The sequence below is a fragment of the Lepisma saccharinum genome, chromosome 4 (assembly GCF_977018435.1).
Source record: "Lepisma saccharinum chromosome 4, izLepSacc3.1, whole genome shotgun sequence".
Taxonomy (NCBI): Eukaryota; Metazoa; Arthropoda; class Insecta; order Zygentoma; family Lepismatidae; genus Lepisma; species Lepisma saccharinum.
The window spans coordinates 79,617,146-79,633,064 of NC_139232.1; the positions used below are offsets into that span (position 1 = coordinate 79,617,146).

The following is a 15,919-nucleotide window of genomic DNA, read 5'->3' on the forward strand; positions in this document are numbered from 1 at the left end:
AAATCAGCATTAAATTTGAAGACGTGCTGAGATCATCGTCTTTGGACTGCTGTTACATCGATTATTTTGTACAAAACAAATGTGGGAGAAAGAAAAATATAAGAAGTTTCAGTAATTGTATAGTTTAATATTGTGGAAAGTTGTATTTGTACACCTAGAACGAAACCCCTCCTTAATAGTTAACAAAACTTTTTGTGAACTTTGAAAAGGTAATTGGCAAATATTGCTTTGAATCATGATAGTTGTGTTATTACAAGTTACTATTAGAGAAAGGTTCTGGCAACATTGTAGTCTACACCCATTCTGCCGTCTGCTTCTGTGTCGTGCGGTGCCTAGCCTACTGCATCGGGAATGGCTACTAAATGTATTTGCTGCAGTATAGATCACTTGTCAAATTAGTGTGTGGTTATTTGTGACAGAAAATAAGTTTATAGGAGAGATAATTGCATAGAGGTAAGTGCAGAAAATTTAATAAGTGTGAAAAAGCCTAAATATGTGTGCGTATGTGCTAACCTTGCTTTTGACAGCGAGATTTTGTGCAGACGGCAATAGTCATGTGGTGCTGAGGAAATGAAAAGGAATAGATCACAGATTGTTTGTGGCCTCTTTTAGCGAATGCTTGTCTATAGTGATTGGTGACAGTCCATTTTGTTATCCTACACACGTTTGAGTTAATAAGTTATGTATATTATCGTAGGATTGGGCTTATTGGTGCAAATCTGACAGTTTACCGGGCATAGCATTCGCTAATGAAATGTCTTCTGGCATGGTGACAAATATAAGAACATATTCTAGATTTATTCGTATAGAGCTTTTTTATTGTGATTCTCAAGTTGTTCTTTTGTTGTTTTCAACACTTATGAGTAAAACTTGTGTAAGTTCATTTATTATAAGTGAATTTATCCATGATAGGTGACTTTGTATGATAAACACCGGAGCATAGGATCATTGCGTAATAATTTCTGAGAAGCGGCGCGTACGATTTCCATGCTCTCAGTAGTGCTTTTCACTGTTCGTCGGTCAGTTTTGAAGCTGCTTAAGTTGTTCGTTTTCACATGTACTGCCGACTTTAACATGCAGTGATTACCCTTCGAGATTTATTTTTTAGTTATAACTTTCCAGTTATATACCTATACCTATGCATTTTTCCAGTTACAGGCTGTTTACGTACTTGTTATTGGTTCTAGAATCGAGTGTAAACAAAACTAGGCCGAAAAGAGAGTGAAATAGGTTTAATATTGTGGTTATGTTGATTACAACTTATTTCTTTATATCATGTACATTTTTACCACTGGATATTTTGTACCGATGACAACCGGCAAATGACAAAGGTGAATAGATGAATTGATCTCCGATATTGTGCTCGTCACAAGTTAAAAATTTTCAACATTTTTATTTACATGGTTTCAACAGTGCACTTTAAGCTATCACAAAGAAGTGGAAGAAAGTGTTGGTCTAGTTAACACATAATATTGTTTCAATTATAGAATCAGTAATGCACTAATTGTAGTCCGTAGGCCATGTAAAAATTTTCCAGTATATTTAAATGACGTCCATTTCCAAAGGCAAAGCGTTTATAATCAAAAATGGGGGTCAACAATTGAATTGCAGGATAATTCTACTCCAATTCTAGGATGCCCATTGTATGGCTTTCTTATTGCCATGATCTTAGTATATTTATATTGTCTATGCATATTGTAGTCCATAGTGTGGACTATAGTTGTTTATGCATACATGCATATCGCTGTAGTACAGTGTCCATGGAAAATTAGAAAACAACATTGTACCATAATGATTTCCCTTAAAGCATTAAACATTATTATCCATGCTACTGCAATTCATTTTGTGAACAGTGGATTTACAATCAAATAATGTTCCTTCTGTGGACTTTTATTTTATTTATACATCGCATACAAACGCGATGATATTAGTGGGCTCAAGTTCTGATTGTTTAATTCTGAATTTATCATGGTCCACAGGCATTTTTTATATGGCTGTTAACACATACATAAGAATCTTAGTAATTTATTACTGCATGTTTTCTGGAGAACTATTTTTACCTTTGCAAACAGCCATCTGTGTACTGTTATCTTGAAAATAGACTGTTGTTGGGTTGTTATGTTCCCATTGAAAGCAAATTGAATTGTTTCAACCCAGAAGTGCGTGGCTGACTATACAATCACATTGTACTGCATGAAGTGTTCCCAAACCTCTTTAACCTGTCAACTGTATTTTTCAGACTGTTCTCTTAGCATTAAAATAAAGTCCCTAAATGCATTCTACTAAGGTTCCGATCTATTTCTAAATTAATTCCCACTAGTCTATGATACAGCTGCTTGTCAATGGAAAATACATTGTCCATTTAAAGCGCTTACGCTTGATTAAGGTAATTTTTAAGTTTTTTTCAAGATAATTAGCTTTAATTGAAATCCAAACAGTGCTCATTACTTTTAAGAAGGTTCAAATTTCATGTGCTAGTGATTGCCAAAATTCTACGACAATTAGTAACAGATTAGTGATTAGGAGGCCAAAATTAGTTAGTATACCGAAAATTAACGAAATTGGAGACTTTCTCTATATTGTACATTCTAGCCAAATTCTACGACAATTAGTCTTCCTGCTAGGAGGGTTTAAAAAAAAATTATAAAACAATCGTAACCGTTAACATTCCTTCTATTCTTGGGATAAACTAATCTAATTTGCAAGGCACAATAGTCCTCTGAGGGCACAGCTGGCCGAAGTTCTGATTATTTAATTCCAATTTCATCCTGTTACAGAGTATTTCTGTTTGTCTCTTAACATATACTTCGAACTTTTAGCAATTACTTACTGCATGTTTGCTTTTGAATGGGTTTTCACTTCTGTATACTCCTATGTTACTCAGCACCTCCCTGATGGTGCAGTGGTAGCGTCATTGCCTTGTAACCAAAGGGTCCCGGGTTCGATACCCGGTGGAGACACATAGTGGTTTGGATCCTACTTTAAACTGTAGGTCCAGTCCCAATTAGCCTTTCTGTGCATAAAGTGGACTTAAAACACAAATTTAATGCTATGTTATTCTTTGTTTGCAACCGGCCATTCGTTTACTGTGGTCTTTGTTATGGATTGCTGCTGCCACCTAGGTCCCATGTGTGTGGTGCGAAGGGGTTTCCTAGTTAGGTTAGGTGGGTCTGGTTTAGAGTTCTTAGTATTCAAATAAAGTCTCTAAATGCTTTCAACATCTCATGATGTTGGTGCTGATCTCAAGCATGAGATGCCTTCGAGCCTTGTGTTGAAGTCTGTGGAATGCCTTTTTGATGGGTTTATGTTTTGCATTGTTTATGACTATAATGTTGGTTATGAAGGTTTTTTGTTGTTTTTAAATAGCTCGTGAAGATGTGTCAGATATTTTGGTTATTTTTAGTTTCTGTGCCCTGAAACATATTTTATGTTACACAAAATATTTAATTATATCCATTAAAGAGATTTGCACATGTTTTTCTAATTTTTTGAGTGTATTACGAACAAAAAGTAATATATAATTAAGGTGCCACTAGACAGATTTCACCCTGCAGCCACGTAGCAGAGAATGCATATTTTCAAGGTATACATTTATGGTTCTCGACTAAAATTTAAATTTCAGCCTTTTGCATTTGAGATTGTGGAAAAAGGTACAGGACATAAAATATATATTGGACTGTACTGAAAACAGTGTTTTTCAGCACAGCATTCTATCAATTTTCTTAGCTGAGTTACAGTCCCGTAGCTAGAATTGATCTCTAGGGGGGGCTTTGTAAACCAAATCCTATTTTCAAAAGTTTAACAGTATCAAATGGGGGGGGGGGTATTAAGTTATATGCAATTTAGAAATATCATACAAATACTACATTTTTCTATATCTTTTAAAACATTTTTTTTTTTTAAGTGTTGACTGCTACTGAAATCATCTCTTACTGCACACTCCATGCTACTTTTGATGATACAGATATTTATATCACACAAGAAGAAATGCAGAATATTCAATCATAGTGCCTACAGTACATTCCGCTCCCGACGGAAGAAATGAAACTCCCCTTCGTTCCGAAAACTTAGGATCTGTTGACCTTTGACACAGATGAGGAGGGAATTTGCATGATGTCATCAAAGTCACAGATTTCTGTCTATGTGGGAGGTCGCAACATGGACAGTGAAAGTAGAGATAAAGAAGCTGCCCTGTGAAAGAACGTTCTAAATACTTGCCACTACTTATTACAAATAAGATGAAAATTGTGTTAGCTGCTGTTCAAGTTCTGTGAATTTATCCTTCACTAAAGTTGTGAACAAAATAATATCTGCTGTCTACATTTTCACTCTTCACGGCAAACAAATTACAGAAAATAGTTTTGCCTGATGTCAAGGGAGCTGAAGGCAGTGCCGGGGGGGGGGGGGGGGGCTGATGGCAGTTCCAGCCCCCCCCCCCCCCCGGCCCCTGCCTGGCTATGGGCCTGCTGAATTATCATAATTATTGCAAGTGTCTGCAATGGCCAAAGATGCCTGCCATGAAACAAAAATTGCCACCATTTTTAAGCAAAGTCAAGTTTTAGAAAAAAAATGCCTGCTTTGAACTACCCTTGCATAGGGGTTAGAACAACAAAAATATGAAAAGTTAAAAAATTTGTCAAGCAGCCAGTGATGGGCCATTCGGTATTAACTGACCCATATGCATTCTAGACAAAATCTCTGGTCCTAGTACAATTTTTGTGAATCAAAAGTGGGTAAAGATCACAGTAATGCTTCTCCCACGTATTCAACATTTCTTATAATATTATGTGTATTCATATTAGTGGTAATTTGTGAGTGTTTTATGGCCATTTTTTAAAAATATAACTGTGTGTCAGTCGGCAACGCGTCTGACTACCATGCTCAAGGTCCCGGGTTCGGTCCCCGGCCGCTTCAAATCCGGGAACTTTTCTAACGTTCAAAGCGGCTCCGGCGCCCACCCAGCGTCGAATGACATGGGTACCTGGGGGAAACCCTGGGGGGTAAAGGTGGTCAGGGGCGTGATGCTGATCACATCACCCCCACTCACGACCGTTACCCCCACACCCCCTATATGCCTTCATGGCGTGGTGCTAAGCACAGGGGACCGCTTTACCTTTTTTTTTGCCAGTGGAAGTAATGGTTGATGCATTGAATACTGAAACCTGTGATATTTTTATTATGAACAATAGTACCTTTCGGATTTTTTAATATTATGTTGAACATGTATTGATTATGCTGTGTAACAATTTTGATTGTGGTAAAATCTGGGACTCTCTCTCAAACAATTACCCAAAGTGTAGTGACTTTTTCATCGCAGCATATTACTTTATTTAAAGATTTTTTTCTACTTTCTGAGCATGTGAAAATGGTAACACCGATATTTTCTATTAGGACTGTCCTTCTCCTTTCCAACAATTGTTACAATATTCCACATAGTTTCAGATATGTGGCATATTTGTCTCATGTGATGCGTTCATTCGTCCAGCCAATTTATGAAATTCAAATAATATAATATGAAATTTTTAAAGGCATGTACATTTTATTCCTCATTAATAAAATCCCAAATCAATTTATACACGAACAAGTATTTTAAGTAGTTTCTAATTGAGTTTGGCCATTTATTATTCTTTACAAGTATGAAGCCCAGATACCGGTAATCATAAACATATGTATGCCAGTTGATTTGCATTTTTAATTTCATGGAAAAATAAAAAAAACATGCATTTCCACGCATGCAAATACTGTAGTTTGAGGATTCTACATGCAGGAATCAAGCTTCCATTATAAACGTTCAAATATTTCGAGGCATCCTTGATGGCATAGCTGTAACATCATTGCCTTGTAATGAAGGGCTTACTCTTACACGTTTGAAATTCATGTTTTTTTTGTTTTTTTTCAAGACAGTAATTAGCATTCCCACCTGTGCCAACGAAAATGTAAACATCCGGGGATTAACCCCTATACTGAGATGTCAACACTTACCCATGCTGTTGATGTGGATAGCAGTGGCGCAGGAACGTTTTTCATTTGGGGGGGTACAAAATTCAGCCTCCCATATATATATAAACACACACACTACTGCACCTAGAAATACATTTCGGGAGTCCAACCAATTGTTGCAATAATAATAAATAATTATATTTAATTAAATTAAAATATTAATTAAATATGTAAGTTATCTAGCTTACGGTAGTTATGATCGCCAAGATTTGCATAAAAACAACTGCCCTGGTAAGGGATTTAATGTCAAATGGAAAAATAATTAAATATTTATTGATTACCAAACAAGGAGTTAGATCCAATTAACGAAGAGTAAAGTTTCTGATTAATATTTTATGGATATTATCATTAGTTGTGTGCATAAATCTTTTGGAACCCTTCAAAGTCGTATGAGCCAAATTCCTTGCCTTCCAATAAGTTCAGCGGAAATAACCATCGATTATATAACAAATGCTAAACAACTATATTTTGATTATTTACTTTTACTTCTTGGTAAGTCTTTCCGGGGAGTGTCTGGACACCCTCCTAAATACGTCCTTGATACTAAGTATAATGTGAAGGCATAGGAAATATTCTAATTTAGAACAGCACACAGGAATGTCCTGTTATTTAATGCAAAATTTGCATAACTAGTAAGCATTTAGGGGGCCCTAAGCCATTGACATAGTATATGGTTCGTATATGCGTATGTAAAAAGTATGTAAAAGATAAACTCAGTTAGTCAGGGGTACAGAAATATACAGGTAAAGGTAAAGTTCCCTGTGCTGTGCATCTCCGTAGCACCGTGACAGGGAAGGCACGGGGTAGGGCTGCACATATTTTCGTTGTCGGCCATCTTGGAGGTGATGTGATCAGCATCACGCTGTGGCCACGTTTATCCCCCGGGTACCATTTGATTTAAGGCTGGGTGGGCCCTAGAGCCACTTTATGCTGGGACAAAGCTGGAAAAGTTCCTATCTTAATAGGAATAGGGTTTCCCGTGTGTCAGTCAGACAGAATCAAATGAGGATAGAATTTTACTAGCAATGCAGAGGTGAAGGTTTCTTCAAACTATCTTGAATCAGGAACAACTTACAAATGCATGATTGTAACAAATATATCATTTTCCAGGTCTGAGAAAACAGTGTAAAATACTCGTATATACCACATCACCTCCCTTTCCATTTTTTTTAAAAAATGAGTTGAATTCAATATGGTGAGCGTCTACTTGGAACACACCAACGTGGTTCCCCCCAAGCCAGTGGTTCTCAACCTTTTTCTGTCTGGGACCCACCTTGAAGGATATTACACTTCATGGGTCCGATAAGAATGGCCTCCGGCAGAATTACTTGAAGGGTTGAGTACCGAGTATATAATCATATTGTTTCCTAACATCGAGTACTTTAAGAAGTCCTCTTTCTCTTTCTTGCTTATACAAATTACATATACTACATTCTAGAAAAGTAAATGTGTAATTTAAAAGACTAACCGTGAAAAATTCCAGTGAATTCTTAAAACCGCCGCAATCCATTTGTTCATAGGCGGTTAGCTTTGTAATCTAAGCAATCTCGATAGCACAATAGCGATGTGAAATGACTACAGGTGACACCTCTCGGCAATCGCATATATATACACCCACACACACATATGCTATGTGTGTGTGTGTGTGTAAAGGTAGGTAGGTAGAGGGGGCCCCTTTGGCAATATTTTGCGGGGGGCCTAAGATTTGTAGATCCGGCACTGGCGTTGACGCCAGAGGTCCCAATTTGGGCATGTGAGTGTTCATCAATTTCATGATATCATCACCCATCCTCATCTTTGCGATTAGCCAAAAGTGGTGCAGTGAGTTTCATTTATCTCGTGCATTCATCTGACTAATGTAATTTTCTTACAGATTGACTTTAGGGTTTAACTTGAAATGGCGTTGTTTGTGTTGCATTAGATACCAAAATTAGATTTTAAGCAATTAATGTCCAATTATAAGTATACCTAATGCATAGGTAAAAATAATCCCCCCTCCTCTGATATCGCAAATTGCACCGTGTTTAAATGTTTAGGAAAAAAATCATTTCACCTAGGAATGATATCACGATGCGATGAGTCGAGTATTGTCACAACCTCATCTCGTCTCCGGTGTGGCGAGGTCAGTCTCGTTCTTGTTTGTGTTTATTTTTGTGTCGGTTTCCACTCAGAAGTTATTAAAACTTATTCTAGATTCACTTCATGCTCAGATAGGCTAATCGGGACTCTATTTTCAAATTCTCTTAATATATAAGTTTAAGTATGGTTTTCCGAACACCCCCTTACAAAGTTATGAAAAATATGGGTGAGGTACAGCAGTACATTGTACCCCCAACCAAGTTGGTCTGTAGTGTCTCGTCTCGTTCGTGTAAGTATTTCGTTTTGGAAAATTCCCAAAGGAAATGGGATCAGTCATATACTCTTCTGATGAAGATTTGTATCTTATCTTCGAATCGACGTGACCATTTCTTTAGAAAAGTGTACCCCCACCCCCCTTACACAAAGGAGCATTCGTCTGCAACGTGATTTTCGGACAGCAAATCTGATTCCATCCTTCCACACACATTTTAAACAATTTTCATCTCCTTAAAGAGGTTTCCAAGAACTTAGGTCAATGAACTAACTAGTAGCAACCACAATGTAGTAGAAAAAGTTTAGAATGATTTGAGTTTCTATGACAAGGAAAAGGAAGATAATGTTTATAAGTTATAAACAATATACACTTTTCTATTGGGTGAACTGAAAATAGGTTATTTTAACAGTAGCACCTTGCGTCTGCTGTCAAATTACCAAAGGGGGGGTGGGGGGTACAACTCGATTTACGGATTTAGGGGGTACAGTACCCCCCTTCAAGAATTTAGGGGGGTACGATGTACCCCTGTAACCCCCCGTTCCTGTGCCACTGGTAGATAGCACTCTAGTAGACAATCTTCCTGGGTTGAGACCCTATCTCTCCCATAAGAGCCGAGGGACGGGGGGTATTCATGCATGCCATGAGGTGGCGAAAACATGCTATGAAGCCAATAGCACGGTATTCGTTTAGCTTAGCTTGACAGCGTGCAGAAAATACGTAGCACACTGCAAATTTTCGAGCTTATTAACATATCATGAACAGTGGTTTATTGAATTTCTTAAATCTATGAACTTTTTTTTTTTTTTCATTTTAGCAAATTGAGTAATGTTTTATTTCATGGTAGCATGTATTAATCAGCCACCATTGGTAGCATAAAAATTATATTGATTATTCTGTAGGCCTAGCTTGTTAACTACTCTCTCTGTGTAAGGTAAGAAGAAGAAGGCTGCGCAAGAGTAATGGGAGGAGCTAATGTGAGAATTTTTTATGCACTTGGCTTCAATTTCATCCTTGAATAACATATAATGTCATTAAAAATTTACACTGGGCCATATTTGTTTTGCCTAAAGCTTCCATTCACATTTTACCACAACCTAAAGATATCGAAACTGAGAATAATGTGACAACGCACCCAAAAAATCATTTTTTTTTTGAAAATTTTCCAACAACTATTTACTTTCATTCTGGATGGCCTTTTATGCAATGACTCCATCATTCCGTCAAGAACCTCTATATCACACTTGCTTGTGAAGACCACATGCACACTGTTTTAAAGAAATGACTTGATATGGGTATAATGTTCTTAGAATTCTGTATATGTATTTTAAATTGGAAATATGATAAAGACTAACACTATTATGTATGTTATTCTTAGAAATTTTTATCACAGATAAAGCCCTTTGCTTAGAGCAATGATACTTAAGCAGTCTGCTTTGAGGCTTACTAGAGAGTGGTATGTGTTCAGTAGAATTGCTAGCGTAATCTTACACAATACCTAAAGTCAGTAGCACATTTCTGATGGAATATCTAATTCTCAGTTTGTCTAACCTCTCGTATAACATGCTTTGCAGGCCAGTCAAATTAAAGGTGACATTATTATTATTTTTATTTAAATTGCACAATGTTAGGGATGCTGTTTTTACATGGTGTGTTAACTAGTGTTCTGATTGAGGCAACTTGCTGTCTATTATTATATCCTCAATCTTCTACTTGACTCCTGATTGGTTTAGATCTGTGGTTGCTGTGAAATTTCCATTATGGCTGCTAGACTCTTACTACACTCAAGACATGTTTACACCGATGAGCCATTACATTATGACCACCTCGACCCGAGAACATTTAGCTTGCCTGGACCACAAAGAGTAACACGTGACGCTGGGACCATGGTATATATTGGGCAGGTCTACAGGCTCACTGTTAGTAGTCTCTCTGGTGTCAGAATGGGAAAAGCAGCTGATCTCTCCCAGTTTGATAGAGGTCAAATGGTGATGGCACGGCACCTTGGTACAAGTATCTCTGAAATGGCACGGCTTGTTGGCTGCTCTCATGCCGCTGTTCAAAAGTATCAAAAGTGGTGCAACGATGGGCAAACGACGACACGTTCAGCAGTGTGTCGACAGCGGCTCGTTCATGTCAGAGGCCGGCGGAGGCTGTAGTGCATTGTTCGGAGCGACCGCAGGGCCACAGTGCGAGATATCGCCCGCAGGTGCAACAGTGGTGACCAGAACAATGTTTCAGAGTACATGGTTCATCGAACACTGCTGCGCATGAAACTGTGGAGTCGAAGATCCAGTCGTACCCCAATGCTCATTAAGTAGGTGGTCATAATGTAATGGCTCATCAGTGGAAATCAAAAGGTATTTATTTGGATGGATATTTTTAAGGATACCCAAGGCCTCCAATGGCGCAGTGGTAGCGTCGCCACCTTGTAATCAAGGAGTCCTGTGTTCGATACCCTGTGACGGCACATAGTGGTTCAGATCCCACTTTAAACTGTAGGTCCAGTCCCAATTGCCCTTACTGTGCATAAAGTGGACTTAAAACACTAACTCAATCAATTTTTAAGGATACCCAAAAAATATTCTTCCACCGAGAATTGAATCACATCCCTTATCTGTGTTTATGCCCGGGCTTGGTCAAATGAAATATTATAACTTTTAGGTTGCCAATGATGCCAAAAGTTGTGAAGCTGGAACTTTGCTTCCTTACCATGGACATTTTCAATAGTTTTGTGCAAACTGCATGATGGCATTTAAATATATGCTGACAGTGGTGTAATTATGTTAGCACCTTTTTTTATTTGCTAGATATCAGAGCTTTACTCTAACCTAAAATGATTTGTAGAATTACTAGAAAAAGTTGAACAAAGTTAAGGTTTTGCATAACAAATACTATTTGTTTTATTTATCCCAACCTCTGGGCTTGAATTACATTCTTATAAAAATAAATTGGTAAAAATGTTCTCCTGTGGTATGATAGTGAACACAAAAGTTCATAAGTAATGAAAATAATAACAGTGGCAGAGCGTGACCTTTTCAACGGTGTAAGCCTAGCATGATGAAGGCTACTTCCCGTTGTACTCAGAGGGGAATATCCCTTTCGGACATAAATAAATTCCCTCTCTTGCCTTAAAATTCCCTTATATTTCGTAAAAAAAGAACAACAAAATAAAATATAAAACAATTGCTCGCTAATTCTAAGGATTTATCCAGAAATTTCTGTGAATGGAGATGTAAGTGCTTTCTAAGGATAGTGTAAAAGAAAATCTAGCACCTGAAAGACCATAAACAACCTTTTCGTATGTTGTTCGAAGAGTGTTTAAACCACGGACTATGTAATTAATAACATTTTGTTCACATTTGACATGAAATTTGCACTGGTTCAATATTTAGTTTTAATTAAAAATTTTAATTTTTGAAAAAGTTATTGCACTTGTTAGCTCAATTACTACCACCCGAGTTCAAATATAAACGAAAATCAGAGATCTTAATATTTTCAATGTTTATGCTCTCCTACAAGCGAAAAACAGAAACAAGCATTTGTATATCTAATTTTCCAGTTTCTCGCTCATTTTTAGGTGTTTCTCCTTTTCCTCCTTCCTGTTAGGTTTTTGCTTCAGAATTCCCTGTTCCTGGAAAAAAACCTCCTTGAGACACCACTGGCTCAAATTTCCTTTGCAGTCAACCATTCATTCATACCCAACAACGCTGGAGAACCCTCCTTTTGCAGGACCTGGGTCTCGCTGGCGCATATTCACGGTTAGCCAGTGAAGCCAAGCCAAGCATAATGGTGCTAAATCTCAAGTATCAAAAATCGTTTGGAAGTTGGTGATATAAATGAAACAAGAGGGCCAATGTTCGTGGTAGTTGAATTTTCTCAAACTTTTCACATATGATGTCGAACTCATCCCGTTGGTTGAACCATTCAAATTTATGTTTTGTTGCAAATTAATATTAATAATATGTAGATCGCAGAACAATTTAGTAGTATGTTGCATAATTACGGAGTTTAAACAAGACAATGGATGTTCAGAAAGGGCAAGGGGAGGAAGCCTGGAAAATAAATGTCAACCATAAAATAATATATTTCACGCATATAATTTCATTTCAGTAACATCAAATTATGTTAATTATTGTATGGGCGTTGCAGAAAAATGTTAACTTCAAATTGAATTTTTATCTTTTGAGGAGGCAACTTTATTATGGGGGAAATATACCCCCACCCCTGGAAAAATTACTATGCGTAATCCTCCCTCGTGGAAAGAAATACTGCAGACATCCATGAACAACACTTCTTGTAAACATGAGGTTTGCAACTCTGCTGTAAGCCTCTGGCCGTAGGTTTACACATGTGGGTCCACCCAGACAATGAACCTTGCACCCAGATATGTAGGCACTGCTCATTCCCGGTCAGAAATTTGTAAGGCAAAATTCAGAAGGCTAAGGTGGGAGATCCCAAGTGCCGCCTGGCGCTGAAGTGTTTCAATCTAACAAACAGGATCTCGAACACTGGTGTCGAGCCGATTTGAACTTTGAAGTTGTTTACGAATTTTTGCCAGATAATTACATACATTTTACTAGAACTAATGAAGTGTAAGCCTGGCTTACGTGCCTGTTAGACACCCTTCTTTTGTTCATTAGACACCAGTGCTTTATTTTGTGTTCCAATCTGTGAAGTTATTTTTTATCTTAACACACAAATCCAAGTGATTTAATGGCATTAAAAGATATCATAATAAGATGACACTAAAACGTATCACCGGTAAGCAAAACTATAACAATTGGCCATAGTGAGGTAAAGGTATGCACAGAAGCAATGACATGAAACTTTATAGCTCACTTTGGTAATAGAAATATTTTTTTATATATTTAATAATACATCCAAAAGACAATCTAGAGGTTATATACACTAGGATATAATTTTTGTACATTATCCCACTGAAAGAATATTTAATCTACTCATGTTCATGATACATAAAGTTAGACAGACCTCTTATACATGCATATGCAACTTTTATCTTATGTTATTCAATTGTATCATGACAATTTGGAAGCAGGTTCCATCTGGCTTTGAATTAGGGAAATTTTGTTTATAACCTGTATGAATTTCAATTAGAATTTCATATGTGAACAAAGCTGACACATTTCCACCATATTGCTTGTAATTAACGATGTGTTAAATGTTAAAGCATCCTCCTCCTTGAAGATGGTTTGAATATTGAATTGAATATACAGCTTAGATGAACTGGGCATATGCAAAACATGAACACCAAGTTCCAGTTCTATATTTTATCTTCTATAACACATTAACCATTTCTCACATCAATGGGTGTGAACTAGAGTGCTGCTTCGAGGCTTTTTTGCTCGATCGTCTAATAGTTTGCACGGATGAGGATGCCAGATGGCTTACGGAATCAACAGATTCACTCGAGATAACACTCGAACAGACGAACGATTGGTATACGCTGGAAGCCCAGTAGTTCATGAACAACCGTAATTTGTCTGTGGTAATGGGCCTTCAAATATGCTTCGTGAAGTGAAAGATGCAGTGAAATTGAAACTAAAGTGAACACAGTCATCATCTGCATGTTAAAATGTAATTTAGTATATCTTACCAATACATAGCAATATATGAAAATGAATAGATGATTATGGGCTGGAAATACCAGCACGAATTTTACACATACATTTGTAAGATATTATCACATTGAAATGCTATTTGATATTCTATAAATTCGAGCATGGGATGTTTGAGCGAGCGAAAGTGGTCCAATGCAGTACTCTAGTGTGAACACAAAATAATCACCACTTCTCTTTAAGTTGACATAATCTAAATATATAACTTTTTTCAACTGATGCAAGATTGCTCACAAGGAATGCTTTAAATTTCTCCATAATGAAATTGAATTTTAGTTCACCCAGTAATTTTCAAATGCACCAGATTGAAAATGCCTTTATAACAAAAACTTGATCTTGCTAACCCCTTGTGTGGCCGCATGTTTGTCCATAGCAGAGTAATGAATTGCATCACACTCCCAGAGAGTTCTAATATCTATACAATAACATTTTTAACTGTTTTAAGTGCACAGCATCACCTACTACTGAGGAAATTATAGTTTCATCAATTAGGATGTCTTTTTCAATAAATGTTCATTTTGATAATATAAAGTTTCTTGGTGACAAAGCTAGATTTCGAGAATGAACATAAAATTTCAGTTGTCAGTAAAGAGGAAAGTATGGTATCTAATTATTGAGTTTACCAATTTGTGCAATTGCTTCTTTAAGGCTCTACAGTTGTTTCAGCATAATACAGGGTGATTCAGAAGTAATGGTGTAAAATAAAATCTTATTTATCCTGATACGAAATGACACATAACAACCATATTGACATGTAATGAAAATCCAATTATCCAAGTTTCTTACCTCATCATTTCAAGTGTTCAATGTAGGTAGCATTGGTGACATAGCAGACATCAAGGCTGTACTCAAGTCCTGTCCAGACATATCCCAGCATATCCTCAGAAATTGACTCCACTGCTTCAGAGATGTGCTGTTTTAGTTTGTCAAGGTGGCATGCATCTTCTATGGGGTGCACTCTTAAAAGAAAATACTTAATTTCGGTCGAAAGTGTTGCTGCACTGTCATAATAGACCCTGTACTAGCAAATTCCAACACTCAAAATGTTTTATCTTGCTTCGATGTCACCATCTTGAGAGGCTTCTCTACCTCTAGCGTTCCTAACGACGTTTAGTTACACTACCTCACACAAACGAAAAATTATAATATTGCACCTTCATTTCCTTCTGTGATTGGCCGCTTACCGTTTTTAGTACTTTCACTACATGTCTTTCTTTTTGCACCATCACTTCTGAATCACTGTGTATATTCTGAACATTTGATGTACGGTACTCTTCATACTATGATGGGGTGACATAATATGTTAGGAAGAGGGAGAGTTGTGCAAGGTTCACCGTTTTACCTGCTTTTTTATTTTTCAGATATTATTGACAGGCATATTTTTTGTTCCTTTTTCCATATTAGACCTAAATGATTGATGTATGCTATTCAGATGCTGGAGGAAATATCGTAGTGTATTGTCTCAATGTGGCCACTGGCCATGTAACAAATATTTCATATACATATCTAACTTAGATCTTCTGGTGCTTTGAGTGAAGGCTATCTTATCTGAAGTGTTCCATGCATATGTTGCTAAGTATAGGTGATACTAGTGAACCCATTACCATGTTTTCTTGTTGGTAGAACCCAGTACCCATTTGGAAGCATGTCATGTTGATACAAATTGACATTCCTAGATGTCCAAGTGGATAGATCTTTAACAACACTACATGGTTATTAAACACTAGCTTCTTTGGAAAAGAAGAAAACAATTGCTTCAGTGGAAGTACTCGTATATTTCAAGGTCTGCTAAATATTATTTTCAGAAATTTTATGTAAACTAGTCAATATGCATTGTGTCTAACAATTTTGAACTTTATAGTGTCAAATATCTGGAAGAAATCCACTTCAGTTTTTTTGGTAATGGGGAGGCGGGGATTGACTGGACTGG

The 15,919-nt window shown here is 37.0% G+C and overlaps 1 protein-coding gene across 1 annotated transcript in view; it reads left to right on the forward strand.

Moving 5' to 3' along the window:
* The first annotated feature begins 319 nt into the window (after positions 1–319).
* Positions 320–15,919, forward strand: part of LOC145986622 (putative fatty acyl-CoA reductase CG5065) — a 134,660-nt gene continuing 119,060 nt past the window's right edge. Inside the window, exon 1 of the mRNA XM_083120850.1 lies at positions 320–453. The gene's annotated coding sequence lies outside the window, so the exon portion shown is untranslated. The remainder of the gene's footprint in view (positions 454–15,919) is intronic.